Below are 17,327 nucleotides of genomic sequence, written 5' to 3'. Positions count from 1 at the left end.
GGCTCAAACTTGATGAGAAAAAAAGGAGGGGTGGGAGGGGGGAAGTTGTTGAGCAAAAAAAGCCACGTGTCCTGGGTGAGGCTTCCATCAGGATCCAAGCCACCCCAGGAAATAGATGCCTGTATGCCAGAGGGGAAATTCCAGTAACAGGGGGAACAAGGTGCCGTCACAGGGCGTACCATTACAAAAAAGGCACTGCACATTACTATGTGAGAGAATGCAAGAGTCTAGCTAAATGAAAGAGTTCACGCTATAAAGAAATTGATCCAAGTATGGACAAAGTTGAGAACCACTGACTATAGGACTAATGGAGAAATATACAAGTAAAGCCTTATAATACTGTAAATGGACAAGTTACCTTAAAATCCTTGTAATTTTTGCAACAATATTTACCTTAGAAAAATGCTGAGTTTAGAGAATTACAGATAGAGGGTATAGATAGAAAAGGGCCTATAATATTAAGTAAAATATCCCATTCCTTCCAGTCTACGAAGAATTTTCCCTATATATTTTCTTGTACATTAAGAAATTCTTTCAACATTGTATTTCCTGAAAAGATTTGCAAAAGCAGAACTAAGCAGAATATACAATTTAGAGAGGAAGATGACAAGAGCACTTGCAGTTGCAAAGTACAGTAGAACCTCAGATACACAAAATCTCAGGAATGGATATTGTTCATAACTAACAAGTTGATAATTTTGAACAAAACATTATGGTTCTTTCAAAAGTTTACAACTGAACACTGACTTAATGCAGCTTTGAAACTTTACAATGCAGAAGTTTTAACTATGCTAATTTAAATGAAAGAAGCACAGATAGTTTCCTTACTGTGTATGATTTTTTTAATCTTTCCCTTTATATTTTTGTAGTATATATTTAACAAAGTACCATACTGTGTGTGCTTTTTTGTTTGGTTTTGGGTTGGGGGGCTAGATTTTTTTTTAAGAGGGTCTCTGCTGCTGCCTGCTTGCATGATTACAGTTCCAATTGAGGTGTGTGGCTGAGCTTCACTTTAACATGTGATGCTTACTGGGTAACTGGGAACTGAAAAGCAGCACCTCTGGACCCCCATTCAGGGGCTGCCACCTCTGCAGCCCAACATGGAGTCAGAAGCAGCTGAGCTGGAGCAGCTCCTGTGTATTTAGTTAAAGTTTAACTGGTTAATTAAACAAACAGGATTTTACCTCCCTGCCACCAACAGGGGAGGGAAAAAGAGGCAGTTGCCCTAAGCCCTGGTGATTCAAAGAGGCCTAGAGCTTCCTACTAGGGGCACAGAGCCACCTCCTCCCTGCTTGCACCGGGGACTGTGGTGGCTGGTTCATAAAGCATGATATGGTCATCTAAGCAGTGCTAACTAACCATGTATGCTAATTCCTCTTGTTTCAAGCTGCTTGATCACATTATAGACAGCCAACATAGACTAAAAGTTTTTCTAACCTTGCTTTTCCATGTAAGTACTTGTGAAATTGCCACCATAATGTTATGCACTTGAAAATGGAAGGGGAGGCATATGAGATACTCTGCTAATATGTGATCATTGAGAACTGGAGAATCTCTTCCTGAATCCAATGTTACTTAACATCTGACAATTAGATCACAGGGTGGTTTGGTTTTAGTTGAGGTATAACTCACCAATACACAAAGAACTTCAACTGGCATTGATGGGAGGGGTTAAAAAAAAATCTAGATAAACCCTCTTTGAACTGAGGAAAAACTAGATTTCCCAAAGTATGACATCTAAACTTGACTGTTGATTCATATATTAAAGTGATAAACTCATCCTGTGATGATTTACATGTGTGTAATTAATAACTTTATTAACTAGAAATAAAAAAATCAATTTCAGTAAATATTAATACATTGCTTCACACTGTTAGTTGATCACAAAAAAAAATCTTGCTCCCCAGTTTATCTTCTGTTTCTGCATGCAATGTCTTTAATCAGGCAAAGTCTATACTAGACACAGAAGGTGGATTTAAGGAACACAATGTAAATAAAGTAGCTGGAGTCAACATACCTTAAGCCAAACTTGGCACCATCTTCACAGTGGGAAGCTGATGGGAGCATCTTACTGTGACTGAGTACCACCAGTGCCAACCAGGTGTTATCATTCAATTTAGCAAGTCTTTACTAGACCTGCTAAATGGAATGCCAGAAGATCTATTGCCAGCACAGCCAGTGCAGATTAGGGATGTTAAGCATCGGTTAATTGAAGAGAGTCAAGTAACCTCATGAATTCTAATCAATTAGTAGTTGACTATTCTATAGTCCCGGGGTGGGGTTAGCAGGCAGTGCACTCCTGCTTCACTCCCAAGGAGCCCCTTGCCAATGTGTGCTGCTGCCTCTGTATCAGAGGCAGCAACACAGGGTGCCAGGCAGGACCTGGTCCATGAGGGGAGCCAGTTTAAAAACAAAACAAAAACCAGTTCCCATCACAGACAGGCTGCCTGTCGCCCTGTGTTGCTGCCTCTGATAAAGAGGCAGCAGCACAAGGTGGCAGCAGCCCCAGTCTGAAAGGGGGTGTGGTCTGAGCTCCAGGACCCAGCATAAGCCAGGCTGCCTGCCCACATGGCTCCTAATACATTTGAAATGCAGCGTCGCAGCAGAGTAGGTCCCGGACCCATCGCAAGCCAGACTGCTACCTAGCCTGCCAAAAATTTACTGGCAAGAGGGAGGGGAATGTTTGTGGTCTATAGCATTACCTATACGTTTTTGCTTATCCATTAATCAGTTAACCAACTATGCTATTACATCTCTAGTGCATATGTGGTCTCAATCCCATTCTTTCATCAGCAATTTTATTAATGTGAAAGAAATCAAGGTAACTCAACTCAGTATCTTCCCCAGGCTATGAAGAGGCCAAGTAACATGGAATATTTTAATGTCACATTGTTTTCCCATAATCCACAGGACGTGGCATGTGCCCTTTTTGGGGGGGGGCAAAGATATTAATCCTTAAGATGAACATGATCCGGGGACTCAAGAAGGAAAAAAAAATCACTCTGCTATTTTAAAAAATAAAGATTGAGATAGAAAAAGGAAAAGTGAAGAGACCTTACAAAACAGCTGTAGTATATAAGAGACATTAGCATAAGTGACTGCAGGAAAAATCAGCAATAGACTTCAAAGAAATCTGGCTGGGGTCACTGAAGAGAAAACAGCACCAGATGCTAGGTTGCCTGGTCCAGGTCACTGCAGAAAGAGCAACAGCTGGCTATGTGAGAGTCTTATCTGGGACATATAGTTGGTACTTGAACTCATAAGTTCTTTTGTAAGAGCTTGATAGTCTTACTGTGGGGGAGTAGTCGACAATAATCAAAACTGGAAATTTTTGGTGTAGAGCTCTCTGGCCATAGACCATTTTAACTTAGTCAAGTACAGTTGCAGTACTACTCAGTATATTCACTCACATTTAAAGACAAATAGACAGAGACCACAAATTGTGAAGCTGCATGGATTTGTGTTCTGAAATATTCTATCAAATCACCAATATTTTAACAACCTTAACAGTTTTAAGAGCAGTGTATTATACTATAGGGATTGTACCATAGTCACTCTGAAGCAACTGTTTTATACATTAAGAGTTTTGGATTTTTCCTCTATATGAGGGGTTAAAAGGGAGAAAAGGAAGATGTATCCTTGTCAATCACCTATGCCCACAACCATTTATCCTTATCAAGGTTACTCCTCCCCTCCAATCCTCAGACATACATAAAGCCACTATGTTTTCACCTAAGGAGAACTGGACAGGCTTCCCTTTTAGAAAGTATCACACCAATGTAAAACTAATTATGGGGGTCAATGAATGTCAAGTCACTCCTAGCTATCCATCTAGCTATTTATACAACCCACCAGAAATAGCACATATGAAGACCTTACAATAGACAGTTCCTCCTAGAAAGCTGAGCATTTTGTCTTTTTTCAACTCCTTGCCAGCCCCGGGAAGCAGAAGAGGATGTTTTAAAGACTTCAGTTTGAGAGAGTGGTTATTTCTCTCATTAATTTCTTTATTTTTTTTATTTATTTTTTTACAATAACAGATTTAATTTTGACAATTTAGAAGTGGTTGAACATAACATTAGTGACAAATTTCTCTAATCCCTATCTCTGGCTTGTGACACATGCCACAGGACCTCTATGTCCCTCATTAGATTTGGATAAGCAATCCAAATTATGTTTTCTTTTCATACATACTGCTACTGTTTACATTGTCTTGGGTTTTTAAATCCTTATAACTGGCTTTGGTCTGATTACTGGTTTGACAGTTCTGCAAATTTGACTTCTGTTTATCAATATAATGTATTCAAAATAACAGCTTCAAGACAAGCTATCCTCTCTGTTGCAGAATTTTTAAACAAATTACAGGGTGGCTAAAATTAAAAATCAGATCATTTTTTGATAAATGCTTTTTGAGGAAAACCCTATCTAAAGTTTTAATTAAGATACATTATAGCTCAAAGGTATCTGATCATGGAATAGTGATTATAAATTCTAATTCTATAGTATGACAATATATTCACGTAATGTTTAAGAAAAGTTTTGTAATGAGTTCCAGTAGTTGATGGATTAGGAACCCAATCTTATGGCGTTCCAGAAGCTTCTGTATAGATTATATAGGTTAATTCTTCTATCTATCCAATGGGACTCAGCGCTCAGTTTAGAAGATACCATCAGAGATGCACAGTTTTGCAGTTCTCAAACTGTGGATTTGTCTTCAGAGATAACATGCTTGTTAACACCAAAAAAGTTTTTAGATAGATAGATAGATAGATAGATAGATAGATAGATAGATAGATAGATAGATAGATAGATAGATAGATAGATAGATAGATAGATAGATAGATAGATAGATAGATAGATAGATAGATAGATAGATAGATAGATAGATAGATATGTAGAGGGGAGAAACAGATCTCAATCCTACTGTCTCTGAAAATTTGTGTACACGGTCAATTCCTTACTTCTCTCTAAAAATGAAGTTTCAGAAAGCTCAATGATAGAAGATTATTGGGGGTGGAATAGATCTGGACAGGAAGAAGCAGCCTGGAGATCAATGTGAGAGGGGAGGGAAATGCAACAGAAACAAAAGTGAAACAGAAGCATATTCCAGAAGTCTTGAGGTCTTTTCTGAGTGTAGCCTTCATTGATCTGAGATCTGCCATGACATTCTCTCACTAGAAGGGAAAACTTATAATGGCAGCAGGCCATAAAAGAGAATTCTGGGAATATTTTAATGAAGTTCCACTGCCTGGGAGTAAAACAGACATACATGCAAAATGTGAACAGTGCAATGAAGACAGTGCCATAAGTGGCACACATGGCGGGAGCTCAACCCACGCTTCCCTCCCCCACACATGGGGAGCTCGTGCTGCTGCTGGAGCCTTGCCACAAGCATGCAGCCGCAGCACCAGCTTGGCAGGGCAGGGAGGGAGGCTGCAGATTGGGCTGTGCGTGGGCAGCCAGTGCTCTCCCCCTTCTCCGCCCATCCAATTTGGTTGCAGAACTGCTTAGCAGTGAGCTGGTGGAAGGTGGGCTGCTGCTGACAGTGGCTGGCACATGGGGGCTCAGCTGGGCAGCTTTGCTGTCCCCAACTCCCCAGGGCTGCGGCCAGGGCCATGCTGTAGCTGCCCAGCTGCACTGGGGGTTGGGGCCGTGTGCTGGCAGTGGCTGCTCCTCTGGTGGCTGGGGCCAGAGCCGCATGGCCGCAACAGCTGCTCGTCCAGTGGCCAGGGTCGGGACTTGGGCCGCGGATACATAATTGATCCATGGTTAAAAAAGCATCAAGGACATTGAAGACTAAGTCACAAGCAATCAGAATCCCTGGGAACAATCAGGGATTGAAAGGAATTAATTTAATACAAACTGCATAAACCCTGAGTGATTGGCTTATGTAGAAATGTAAGTGGGCTGGGGAGTTTAAATTCATGTTCCACTTACAACCAAAGTATTAGGCAGCAAAACAGACCCTCCCTGTCTCATGGTTATTGTTCCCATCTATGCCACAATAGCATCCACTTCACCCCACTATACAGAAGCCAACACATTTACTTAAATATGGATCTGATGATCCCTCCTCTGTTCAGCACAGTCTTTTTGAAGCACCCAGGATATGTGCAGAGCTCCTGGCAAAGTGGCACATGGCTCCCCGAGTATAGCTTCCAACTCAGGGCTTAAATATTCAATGTGGCTGATGGCCACATCATTGGTGCATTTCATCGTTAATGCATAGTACTGACTGTAAAAACTATTGCTCTTTGACAGTCTCCAGCTTCCCCCATGTGCACTGGGCCTGGTGTTTTCTGAGGCACCAGAAGCCAGAGGGAGGGAAGAAGAAAAGCCATCAAAATAGTATATTTTAAAAAATACAGAGATCCTGGCAGCAGGAAGAATTGGTTCTCAGCCACTAATGGTGGAACTATTTACTTTAAAAATTAATAATGGCACGCAGATCCATAAATAGAAGTGAAAAAGTTAAATCTCGGCATGCCATTTCTGAATGGTTGCCGACCCCTGGTCTAAAGGGTAAATTTGTTAACCTGAGTCTTGATGGGTAGAGCAAAGTCCACAATGATTCTGTTGTATGTGCTTGTGTGACAACAAGAAAGGAATGTCTTCCCTATAGAAAAAAACTGATACATCAGAAAATGCATACACAGCAGAATACTTAGAAGAAATAGCAGTAAAAGCTATAACAAACTGTGAAAAAAATTCAAATGTCTAGTATGAAGGTTGGACACAGACAATGCTGCAAATGTAGCCAAGATGAGAAAAAATTTAGAAGAGGGTGAAGAAAGTTCCATGCTAATAACATACAGTTACAGTGCTCATTTGATGCACCCCCTAGCCAAAGATTTCCGTTTTGCAGAGATAAAGGCTAATGCTGGTGAAATTGCAAAATACTTCCATAACAGCCACTTTGCAGCAGCTTCTCTGAAAAAAAGTGGACTGTTTTGATCACTGTATCAAGAACTGGTCTGATCTGATGACAGTTTGTGAAAAAAAAATCATGGAAAAATAGATGACACTATCACAAACAATCTTCTCAACATTGAGCTTCAGAGAAATGTTGAACACATGCTGAGTACTCTGAAGCCTACTTCAGTAGCCTTTAACAAAATGCAGGGAACCAGGTGTTTTATTGCTGATGCTGTTAAAATTTTGAAGGAATTGACTGAGATCTTAAAAAGAGAAATTTGTAATGACAGAGTTAAATTACAAGCATTAAAAAGTGAATGGGACAAGCACTGTTTCCAGCTCATTTTCTTGAAAATATTTCAATACTCAGTACCAGGGTCAAATTTTCACTGCTGAAGAAGAGTTAGCTATGACATGGACATCTAGCAATCATCCCTACATAATGCTAACTATAAAACTTCAGAGCTAATGGGGAACCATTCAAAATATACATGTTTGTTGGTGATGTTTTAAAGAAAGTCACACCCCAGTGAAATGGTGGAAGACACTTAAACACTTGAATTCAGAGACTGTTGAAGTGGTAATCTCACTTTTAACAACAGTAGCTTCTTCTGCTGGTGTAGAAAGAATATTTTCTTCCTTTGGACTAATTTTTTCCAATCTGAGAAATTATCTGAGACCGGAAAAGCAGGAAAGTTTGTTTTTCTTTCCCAGATTATGAACAAACAGGAAAACTAAGATGAAGCTGACCCAAGTTGGCTGCAGAAGCCAATATTTTAAATCTCTCACATTCACTTGGCTGACAGTCAATTTACTCTGTTTTTTAAATAACATTTAACTATTTTATTTCAAAAATAACAAAAACAAATCTGATTGACTGTTCAAATTTAAAAAAATCATATAATTCTTTTATTAAAATATTATGTTTGCCGTTAAAAAAACCAGAATACATAACATTGAAATGCCTGTCCAATTATGTTCTCCTCCTGATCCAACATGACAAGAATATCCTCCAAATATTAATAATGAACCTGTTGAATTGGAGATAGTTCACCTCCCAATGATTTAATAAATATGCACTTCAATTACCTTTGGTAAATGGAATAACTAATCATTCATTTTCTGCTTCAGCTGTAAAACCAATCTGAAAAGTTTTCAAAATAAATCAGTTTAAAAATGTACAGTGTGTACCTTCTACATCTATTTCTGAGTTGTGAAAAATATGTATTAAGGTTATAACAACCAACAAGAATGCACTTTGTATGTAGAAAACCATGATGAAATTGTTTAAAATCTTCCTGAGTAGTGATTTAAATCATGATTTAAATCAATTTAATTTAAATCAAATCCACCCTGACAAATTATCTCTGGAGTTAAGAAATAAATTCAGCCTCCACATCTATTAGGTGTTAAGCTTTCTATTGAAACTGAACTGCCTATTAACTGCTGGGGAGCAGATTCATCAGGTCAATGGATGGGAGGCAAGGGGGTGGGGGACAAGCTTCATGGCCCTGGAACATACAGGGGCTCGTGTAGAAGGGAGAGGTGGGGCAGCCAGCCTTTAGCATCACTCAGAGCATAGTGTACCCTCCGCTCAGCCCTCAGTGTTACCTGGAGTACACTATGCAGGGCTCCAAGACACAATTTAAAGGGCCTCGGAGCCCCAGCCATTTTGAATCACCAGGTCCCACGGCAGTTGCTCCCTTTCCTCCCCCACTTCACCCGTCTGCAGACTTGGCTAGCTGTGGTGACATTTCAGTAATATGAATGAATGGAGATGCCACTAAACGAGTGTGCATGAGGCACCAAACTGACATCAACAAGCTGCTATCACAAGGCAGAAACTTCTTCATTACTGACAAACTGAATTCAAGCAAGCTATCTAAAAATGAAACTCTCCATTATTCTGCAATAACTGCAGGTCATGAAGGCAGGAACTTCTAAACCATCACTACTTTCATTCACCAGATTACTGGAAAGCATTCTTTAGATGTAATGGAAAATTTCACTCAACAGATTAGGTCTTTATTTAAAATTTCTCTATTCTAAGGTAAATAAGGTACTGTATATTCCTTCACAAGCATTCTATGAAAGAAAGTAAAATCAAATAATAGTACATATATTACACTTACTTTGTGGACAAAATCTTAAGAGTAATACTGTGGATTTATAGATTACTACTGGTTAATAAAGGCAAAATGTTTCTAAAAGTTGTCTAAACGTGGGTGTTGTTGGATATTTTTTTTTAAGTTTCACTTATTTGAAACCACTTATTTCCTTCTAACTATCATGAGTGTTTACAAAAAAAAGGTCTTATTTGAATTAAATATCTCCAATAATGGAAACAAGAAACAAAATATTGAATAGTTACTTTCACTATATAAAGTATTATATCTCTGTAATAATTAAAAGGAAATACTACTAAATGGCATACTCCTATAATGTAGAACTAAGCACTCTATGAAACAATGAGTAAACTTTACGACAACTCTGAACAATTTATGTTTATATAGTATCTTCTTTGGGGCAAGGAAAAAATCTTCCTCTGCACTTGGAAAATAAGGTACACATGTTTAGCAGTGAAGTAACTTAAATAGAAAATAATGCCTGTTTGTTGGTGACGACAATCTTCCTCAAAACCATATATTTCAAAGAGCTAATCTGCTTTAAAACAAAATTACTAAATGATAGATACCTCTTCAACACACACACAAAAACAAAAGTTACCTAGTTTATAAAATACCAAAATATTTGCTCCTGCTGAGGTCTAAACTGAAGGTACATTAGGACACAATTCTCCACAAACCTTACATCATTCCTCCAAAACAGTGATTAGTCCTATGGCATCTTAGGTCTGGTCTACACTACAGCAGAAGGTCGACTTAAGATGTACAACTCCAGCTCTATCAATTATGTAGCTGGAGAAAACGTATCTTAAATAGTGTTTCCGCACCATCCACACAGCGGGAGGTCGATGGGAGCAAATGTTCCTGTTAGTTTCCCTTAATCCTTGTGAGATGCAGGAGTATCAATGGGGGCACTCTGATTTAGCGGGTCTTTACTAGACCCACTAAATCAAACCCTGGAAGATCGACCGCAGCAGCATTGATCTTCCCCATAGTGTAGACATGGCCTTAGAGACTAATAGATGAGTTTTATCCATAAAAGCTTGTGATCTTACACCTGTGTCAGTAACTAAGGTGCTACTCATTGTTACAAATATGGCTTCCTCCTGAGACACCATTCCTCCAGTTTGCCCATGCACAAATGATTAGTCACATGTCAAACTAAGCACATGCCTAATGTTTGCAAGACAGAGCACATATTTAGATGCAGGATGCTCCAAGCCTTGGGACTGAAAGACCTAAGTTCAGTTTTCTTCTCTGCTCCAGACTTCCCACATGATCTTCAATTTATTGAACCTTTCTGTCTCAGTTCTCCATCTATAAAATGGGTGTGAAGATATCATTTGCTAGCACAACTGTGCCAATCAGTGGTGTGATGACATGATCTGTCCAGCATAGCTATACTAGCAAAAATGTAAATGCAAAAATAGTGTAAATGCAGATTTTCCAGCAAAACTGCACTTTTGCTGGTATAGTTTATTTTGTGTAGGAGCTAAAATAAGTTATGCTGGCAAAAAGGGCAGGCAAAAAGGGCAGATTTTCAGATATATTCTGCACCCCCACTATATTTTTGCTGATATAGTTGTAGCATTATACATATTAACAAGCATTCCTAGTATAAACTTTTCCTGAATCATTACACATACACTTGAGGGAGAAAGAGAAATCTGTCATATAAAAGTGTACTGAGCTTGTAGTTCTCGAACTATGGTCTGTGTATCACCAACTTCTAGTCCGCAAAGAGCTAACTGGTCATCTCCATCTCCTGCTGGCTCCTCCTGGCTTCCTAAAGCTGAACTGCATTAATAAACCAGAAGTACATTAAATACTTACTTATCACTTTTAAATGCTATAGTTTCAACAGAGGTAATATTTGATTGCTACTTGAATAGGAGACATTTATTTCTCATGGGAGCACTGAGATACCATGATGATGGATGATCTTATAAAAACTTAGAGATGACAGTGGTCCACACACTCACTGCTATATATTTTTCCTTTTGTTTTACTAAGATCAGACTAACACAGCTACCATTGCTATGAAACAAAGGGAGACATTCTACAAACTATGCATTACGTTGGCTATATGAGAAAAAGTCTGAGAAAAAGCTCTTGGTTAAAAATACAAGACAAAGAAAACAGCATAAGTGTAATAATAAAAGGCTATAAATGTGTAGAATGCTATTGATAAAGCTGAATATTACAACATCATGTAATTAAAATTATTTATATATATTCACACAGATTGTGAAGTCTTAATTTTGTGATGTATTATCTGAGCGCTTAATAACTGCATCATATACATATACACTGCACAAGTATAAACACAAATATATTCTTGTTGAGAGAAGTATTATACTTTAATAGTACTAGAAGATTTATAGCCAGCGTTGCTCACAATTGCTCATCCAAGTCCCAACACAGGTTGTCCAAAAGTACACACCGGCTGCCAGCCCTATACCCACAAGTTCCTATCATTATACTACTTTCTCATGCCTATTTCCTCTTGACTTCACATGTTTCCACAACTCTGTCTTCCCCTGGGACTCTGAGTTCAATTAAGAACAACTGTTTACTCCTCTCTGACCACAACACAGTGTGATCATCTTAGGTTTAGTACAGCAATTTCTCTGGAAGAAATATCTTTCCACCCCCCCACATCCCAAAGATAACTTTATTTTCCTGGTCACTGCAGCAAAGGTTTACTGTGAATTTTTTTTCCAAGTCAATGTTGTACATGCCTCTGGGCATTTCAACTTAAAATAGTAGACATTGTGGTCTTTGCCTTCTTTGAACCTAATTTTTCTTTAAGATGCTTGCAATTTTTCTTAATGTCATGCTGCCATCACTGTCAGTTCTGGCCATCTTGCATTGCACACTGAAAAAATATGCTGAAGAGTATCTTTTCTAGCAAACAAGGTAAATTATCAATTTCTTTAACCTTCATTTTTACCTAATCCAATGCAGATATTTTCAATTCAAATATTATATTGAAAGATATTAATATTTCTCTACTAATTCCTTGAGCATACTTTTTGAAATACATAAATTATAAAGATGGGTTCACTCCTCTCAAATCTATATTCTGGGTGCATTTACACTGAAAAAAAGATACCAGCTTAAGTTAGCTAGTTTGGGCTAAAATAGCAGTGAAGACATGACAACTGGGCTTTTAACTCAGCTTAGCAAACCAAATTGAAACCTATAACCTTGAGCTGCTAACCCAAATTAAAGGCAGAGCTGCTATGTCTTCACTGCTATTTTCATATGGCCAGGCTGACCCAGGTAAAAACGACACCTCTTTTTGTACTGTAAATGTTTGTTTCATCCTAATTACATAGGTAATAAGTCTCATTGTGGCAAAAGGAAACACTGCTCGAGACCAAGCAAATTCTGTTTCATCCATGAAGCAGTACTAGCTTTCGTTTCAAAAGCAGACTTTACTGCCTGATGTCACAGCTGCATGTTTTACTCAATAGTGGTAAATCTTTGAATAAAAATCTTGAGGCTATCATTATCTAAGTTGTTCATCTAAGAAAAAAAGTCATTAATACATACTGTGCACACGTTTTTAACCATGTATATAAAGCAAAAGAAACAGCTTTGCAGACAACTGGCTGGTCATCCACTGCTTGCTGCTCCTTATTTCCTAAAACTAAACTGCTGTAATTTACCTGAAGTCCATGAATACTTCCCTACTATCTCTTTTAAAAGAACGTACAACTACTGTGTTATTTGGATAAAATTACCTGGGAGTATGGTTGCAGCCATGAGGGTCTCAGGCTAATAGAGTGACAAGGTAGGTGAGATAATCAACTCAGAATACCTCACCCACCTTGTTGCTGAGTGGGAGATATTTACTTCTTTTGGTGTTTCCATAATACCATAGTGATGGATGACATAAAATACTGTATAGAGGTATTCCACAGACTCTGTAGGAACAGCCAACAGAAGGTGAAGACAAAAGACGACAAATACTAAATATTAATTTAGCATGACAGGGAGAGTATATTATTCAGAGGAATTTACTAAGAGTTTGTAAATCCTTTTATCTTTAGGGCAGGAGTTTAAATAGAATCCAATCTGACGTCTACAGAACCATACTATTCAGTAGTACACCTGAAGTCAGATAATAGACTCTCTATCCCAGCAGTTCCCAACTGCTGGTCTGTGGATTGGTACCAGTCTCTGAACTGCTGGCTGCTGGACCACAGTGGCTGCCACAGCTGAAGCCAGCGGTTCACGGCGGCTTGGCTCCGACAGCCATGGTGGTTGATTTTTGCATTGGGACTGAGGCAGCAGCAGGAGATGGAGAAGCAGAAAGTACCTCCCTCCCTGCTCAGTAATGATCAAGGCTCCGTGTTCGTCCCCTGCCTTTGGGAGTGCAAAACATGCTTGGGGAAGGAGAGGGCACAAAGGAGGAAGGAGCATGGGCGCCGCTACCCCTGCCCAGACAGCAGTAATGGCAGGTGTTGGCATGGGCTAGTAGGGGTCAGAGGTTAAAGGGTCAAAAGTTGCATGGAGCGTAGTGGTGGTGGTCAAAGGGTGCTAGGCACTGGGAAGGAAGGGTCAGGGTAGGGGCTAGAAGGACAGGAAACAATATTTGCATGTTCATTATTTGTATAATGAATATGCAAGTATGCAAATCAAACGTTACCAGTCAGCCAAACGTTTCTGAATGGATTTGTTGGTCCGCGGCATAAAAAAGTTGGGGACCACTGCTCTATCAGATGGCAGGTCAGTGGCTTATGTGAAGTGTGTTAGTCATTTCACTTTGCTTCCTGATAAATAAAAGTATCCATATCACAAAAAATATTGTCATTGTTATCAATGTAGATACATGTCTGTATTAATCATTTTCATGACTGTGGATCATCTTCATATAATCTCTGCATTAAGTTTTTAACTTGGTATCAAGTCCTTTTATGTCTCTTTGTATTAAGCCCTTTTTATATAGAAACTGTGTGTCTTTTCATATAGAAACAGAAACTTTGTACTAAGTTTTGGTAGAAAAGTCCCTAAAAATACGTAAGGTAAAGAGAATGTTTTTGTACCAGAACAGATCTCTCCCCTTTTACTTAAAAGATTTCCCTGTTGAATAAGGTGTGAATGGATAAGGTGGGAAAGCACTTCCAGAGAGTTGCAACAGCTAGAGAGGGGATGGAAGCCAGATCCAAGGACAATAAGATCTGTTAAATGGACTCACTGAAAGAAGACTGGACATATGGCTGCTTTGGGAGTCAGCAGCAGGTGCCATCTTTTGGAAGTACCTTCTTTGAAGAATGTGGCAACATTAAGACAACACCCGGAAGAAGGCGCCAGAGACAACTAACTGCATATGCATATGATAACTCACACAGATTTTGCATATGCATATGATATTAGAGTTGCGTGAGAGAGGAGCTACTATAAATCAAAGTACATGATGAAATGGGTCTTTGCCCACGAAAGCTTATGCTTCAATAAATCTGTCAACATAGGAGCATCAATCCCGATTGGCAGACGCCCAGCTCCACCCCTCCCCCATCTAACTCACCTGGCCAGTGCACTTAAGGGAAGCAACAAGACAGAGCATGAGAGTGAGGGAGCGTGAGTGAGTGAGTGAGTGAGTGTGTAATAGATCATATGATAAATGTTGGTTGCTATATGTATTACCAATAAATATAGTGTTTTGCCCTATCCCCAAAAAAGCTCCCATGCAGTACTTTAAGTACATCATCTTGGTTAGTAATTTCAGCAGCAGGCCAAGAACTGAATAACCCTAAGCAATGAATTACCCTCTCACCCTTACTAGCAGGATCCCAAGAGGGGCTTAAAAACACTGGGTCAGCCTGGAGTGGCTTGTACTTCCTTTTCCTGATGCTAAATAGCAGACTTCAGTTACGAGGACAGTGGGTCTAGCACTTTACAAGATGATAAAATTCGTTTACAAAACTATTTAAAAAAAATCAGCATTTTCCCACTTAACTGCAGGAGGAAAGCCATCCTTATAGTCATACCATGCACATGGTCACAAATAATTCTCTTTCTAGAATATGAAATTATGCCTTTAACTAAATGTATATAAACTAAAATATATTAAAGCAGAAATATGTATTAACACTGTAGAATTGTTTCCAGAATTTAAGATCCTTTTGAGTCCTTAGTAGTGCTTAGGTCAACAAGCAAAAGTTCTATACTTCAGTTCTTGAACTATGAACAAAAATAATATAAAAGCCACAAAACACATTTCAGGACAACTGAATCAGTGCTTTAAAAATACAGTAGTTTAGGGACTAAATTCATTTTTTTGTGCCATCCAGAAAAAGGATTAGGTGTGAAAGAACTCTCTTGCTTAATGCACCTTTGGCTGTACTTCCACTTGTCATAATTATGAAGTAGCTACTCTCAGTGCCAACACATAAGCTTCATTATATTACCCTTGTAACTATAGTAATGCATATTTCAGGAAATGTTTCATACACTGAAAAACTTGAAACAGACTATACTGACAGCACTTTACCTGCTGTTATCTGTAACAATGCGTAACAGATCTCACTCAACAATAAGATTTCACGTATGCAGCAAAATAAGAGTAACTACAAAATTTTAGCAAACATGACATATAACTTTAATGTTTATTAAGGAACTCCCTTGCAGTTTTCAGGTTCAACCAAAGTGTTCAAATAGAGAGAAAACAAAACAATTCACAAATTCTTCCCAAAATAGTGAAAATATTTGGGCTTTTTCAGAGTATCATAGAATCATAGAATAATAGGACTGGAAGGGACCTCGAGAGGTCATCGAGTCCAGCCCCCCGCCCTCAAGGCAGGATCAAGCTCCGTCTACACCATCCCGTCTACACCATTGTATTAAGAGTTGCAATCTATCTGACCTCTCTAAACATATAAAATATTTCTAGAAAGTAAAATAATCCAAAAGATATACCACCTACATGTGTTTTACACAACAGTGGTAAATCTCAGAATAAAAATCTTTAACTACTATCATTATCTACCACAGCTCATCTAATATTATAGAAAGAAAAAGCCATTGATACATACTGTATACACATTTTTATCCATGTATATAAATCAAAGGAAACAGCTTCCTTTAAGGCAAGCATATGAAGATACTAAAGCAAGATACCAATTAAATATTCATACATTCAATATTTCAAAATAAGGAATTTGGATATACACATGCATAATTTAAGTTCTATAGTGAAACCTGTCTACAGAGGCCATTTCTACTGTATTTCAACAGCATCCTAACTTGAAACGTACAATACAGCTTTTCCATGCTGTGTTAAAACTTTAAAGTATATAGTAATTCATTTCAAGCACTAAACATAGAATAAAGGCCATGTTATGCACACGGCACTTTTCTATGGGAACTACTGCATTGCCCTGTTCATTAAATCCCCATTAGTGCAATGCAATAGGGCCTTAGTCACTACGCTTTCCTATAAGGTAGGAAGGAGCGTATGCTTTCGTACAGGGTACCAGGTAGAGTCAGATTAAAAAGGCAATTTACTTATTAGATTCGGAAGTTAAATAGATAAGTTTAGATACAACATTAATAGTTTCTCAGATCACAGGGGCCATAAACAGTAAGTTATACTGACATATTCATATCTCAGATATATGTACAAAACTCCTAGAAGCTGACTTTCATATATGAAGCAAGAATTTAGCCTTTAATTTCAATATTTCATTGAGCGAAAACCCAGATTTAAGAGACCTGCCTAAAGATAGCACCATCAAAAGCTGGTCAGATGTTCTGTACACTAACAATGGTTCTTTGGGAATTACATAAAGTAGTGGCTAACAGTTATTGACCTATGGGAAAAAAATATGTGAAGTATGAGGAATTTATAAATTCTCTATTGATATAAAAAAATCTGCCCCCAAGAATTGCAAAATTGTCTTAAATGGGAGGACAGTATGTATGTGTAAATTTTAATCTGACATATACATCTGCACATTGTATGTGCATATACATATCACGTTTTAAAAGGTCACAGTAGAACTGATTCACCCCTTGAGAAGAATTCTTATGATTTTAACAGAAAAGATATTTTGCTATCAAGAGTCTTCATTTAAAAAAAGCATCTTTATATACCAAAAATACTGGAATCAACTTCCACAACTATAAGAACAATAATGAATAGGTGTATAAGAAACAACACTATTTTTATACATTTCTAATTTTTTTTTCCTTGCTGAAGGTCAGTCATTTAATATTTATATTTCTAGGAATAAGTGGAGTAAAAACTCATACAGGTAAACTGTAATGTTAAGAAAA

At 38.2% G+C, this 17,327-nt stretch overlaps 1 protein-coding gene across 7 annotated transcripts in view; it reads right to left on the bottom strand.

Moving 5' to 3' along the window:
* The window catches only part of TBC1D5 (TBC1 domain family member 5), a 525,247-nt gene that overhangs the window by 473,615 nt on the left and 34,305 nt on the right, over positions 1 to 17,327 (bottom strand). The gene's annotated exons all lie outside the window — the stretch shown is intronic.

The sequence above is a fragment of the Pelodiscus sinensis genome, chromosome 2, assembly GCF_052426305.1.
Source record: "Pelodiscus sinensis isolate ZL-2025 chromosome 2, ASM5242630v1, whole genome shotgun sequence".
NCBI classification, from domain to species: domain Eukaryota; kingdom Metazoa; phylum Chordata; order Testudines; family Trionychidae; genus Pelodiscus; species Pelodiscus sinensis.
Note: the sequence above shows the minus strand (reverse complement) of the source record. Positions and strands in the feature narration are given on the sequence as shown.